Genomic DNA, 3,069 nt, shown 5'->3' with positions numbered 1-3,069 from the left:
CGCTTTAATATGAAATATTAATTAAACATCTTTAATGAAGAGACTAATCTAATAAAACAATAAAGACTGTTTTAATCTCAATCAAGCGACTAATTACAATCAAAGACGAAACAAAGAACAAATAGAGAAATACAAATTGTTATTATTAGACGCACTGTCAACTAACAAACACTTATACAGAGCACTCACACACACACACACACGCATACAACATACCTACACGCACACATATTTATATATACATATATATAGAGAGAAACCATACACATACATGTGTGCGTGCATATATACATATATATATATATATATAGCACAGACTCACAAACACTACATATACGTATATACATAAATATATACATACACATTCCATGCACACTTATATACATACATGCATACATACATAAATATAAATATATATATTATATAGGACACACACATTTGTATTCACACAATATACAAATATACATACTGACACGCACACACACACATATATATGTCTGTATACATACATGTATACATATATATACGAACACACATATATACATATAGATATATATACTTATATATATATATATACACACTTATATTTATATATATTCTCGATAGGCTGTTTACGATGATGATGATGATGTGGGTAGCGACGGTGATGTGACTGGATGTGTTGTTTTGGTGGTGGCGGTGGTGGTGGTGTTGTTGCTGTGGATGGGATGTGCAGGTTGTAGTGGTAGTTGTGGTCGTCATTGTAGTGGTGGTGGTGGTAGTGGTGGTAGTGGTAGTGGGGATAGTAGTGGTTGTGGTGGTGGTTGTAGTGGGGACGGTAGTGGTTGTGGTAGTGGTGGTGGTAGTGGGGATGGTTGTGTTTGTAGTGGTGGTATAAATGTGGATGGCAGTGGTGATAGTGACGGTGATGTCGGTAGTGGAGATGGTGGTGGTGGTGGTGGTGGTGGTGGTGCTGATGGTAGTGCTGGTAACTGTAGTAATGGTAGTGGTGGTGATGGTGTTGGCAGTGTTCAAGAGGCTGGTGCCAGTGATGGTGATATTGTTGTTATTAATTTTTTTTTTCCAACATAAAACGATTTATACTTTTAGTTTTAGTTTTCCCCATAAATCCTCGAATTAGTGCTTTAAACCTGATATTTTTTTTTCCTTTTTATTGAGCTCATTTGCTAAACATTTAGCACTAAAAAACTATTGTCGTTATAATTTCTATTTTTTCCCGTATAATCACGTTAACAGCTCATGTGATTATAAATTCTAGTTTTACTGTTGATCCAAGAGGTCTTGTAGTCGTTTATGAAGCAAATTGATTGTATTAAATTTCTTCGAGTTTCTACTCTTACCATTTATCACCGACAACTTGTAATAGTAATATCAACAGAAAATTTGTAATATCAACAGAAAATTTCTTTACGACACCCGTTGCATTCCCGCTGATGAAGGCATCACGTGCATGGATATTTCTGGAAACTTTTGACAGCTACAAACAATCAGTGAAGAACGAATATACAGTGAGGGTGTTTTATTTGGGATAGAAAAAAATGACCGTCCCGAAATATAACAATATCTGTTGCATCACTCGCTTTCACATCAGGAACCGCGCAAAATAAATTCATAAACGTATATATATATATATATATATATATATATATATATATATATATATATATATGCATATATGGGTACAGGACGTCACCAACAGTAAACAACATGAAGTGCAAAAACAAATGAGTTAATACGCAAATAACGACAGGAACAATAAGGACGAGTAATACAAGGAATGACCCTTCATCAGTTATCGGCTATCTGTCTACTCCCCATTTCGAGCAATCAATGACAGTATGAGTCTTCGAAGGCAGTTGCTCCCATAAATGCCAAAATGAAAATTTTGGATTTACAGTTTTGCACAAAATCTGGACAGTTTGTATATATGTATGTATGTATATATATATATGTATATAAGTATATATATATATATATATATATGTGTGTGTGTGTGTGTGTGTGTGTGTGTTTGTATACACACACATACACACACACTCATAGATACAGACAGACAGTCAGTGAAGCTCAAGCAAACACCCAAATACATATATATATCTGTATATATATACATATATAGCTGTGTATGTATATACATATGTACAGACAACCACACACGCATTTCTGAAAAATGCGAAACGCTCATTCACTCGCCGGTATTCAAAGACATGTATTAGAGCCATACAGGTACACATACACAAAAGCACCCAAAACACGCCCTCTCTTTCCTTCCACCCACGGTCAGGTCACCACATGACCCCTGATGACTTCTCTGACAAGTGTCTTGTACCTCTCATGGAATTTTCATTGGTGAATACAAACGTGGTTTCCTGTTCTCCGAGCTTATTACAAAACGCCATCTTGTCAGCTGTAGCGAATTATAAGAGAGCGGAAGGGAGAGAGAGAGAGAGAGAAGGAGGTGAGAGAGAGTGGGTGGGAGAGAGAAAGCAGGAGAGAGAGAAGACGGCAAGGAGAACAAGAGAAAGAGGAGGGAAAAAGAGAGAACTAAATAGAGAGAAGGTAAAAAGGAGGGGAATATAGAGAGACAGAAAAAGAGGAAGTGGAACGGACAGAAGAGAGTGAGAGAGTGAGAGAAGAGAGGTAGGGGGCCAGGTAGAGAGATGGTGAGATGGAGAGGTGGCAATAGATAGATAGAATCACAGAAAGAGAGAGAGAGAGAGAGAGAGAAGAGCGTACCCCAGTGCTGGTTTGATTCTATATTTTGTTAATATGAAACGCAAACACTCACCGGACGAAATGCTTAGCGGTATTTCGTCTGTCATTACGTTCTGAGTTCAAATTCCGCCGAGGTCAACTTTGCCTTTCATCCTTTCGGGGACGATAAATTAAATACCAGTTGTGTACTGGGGTCGATCTAATCGACTGGCCACCTCCCCGAAAATTTCGGGGCTTGTGCCTAGAGTATAAAAAACTATGAAACGCAAAGGCGGTTTTACTGGGATTTGAACCAAGAACGCAGAGACCGAAAGAAATTCTGTAAAACATTCTAACCGGTGCTCCAACGACTCA

This window comes from Octopus bimaculoides, chromosome 25, assembly GCF_001194135.2.
Source record: "Octopus bimaculoides isolate UCB-OBI-ISO-001 chromosome 25, ASM119413v2, whole genome shotgun sequence".
NCBI classification, from domain to species: domain Eukaryota; kingdom Metazoa; phylum Mollusca; class Cephalopoda; order Octopoda; family Octopodidae; genus Octopus; species Octopus bimaculoides.
The sequence above is the reverse complement of the archived record's forward strand: the minus strand, read 5'-3'. Positions refer to the sequence as shown.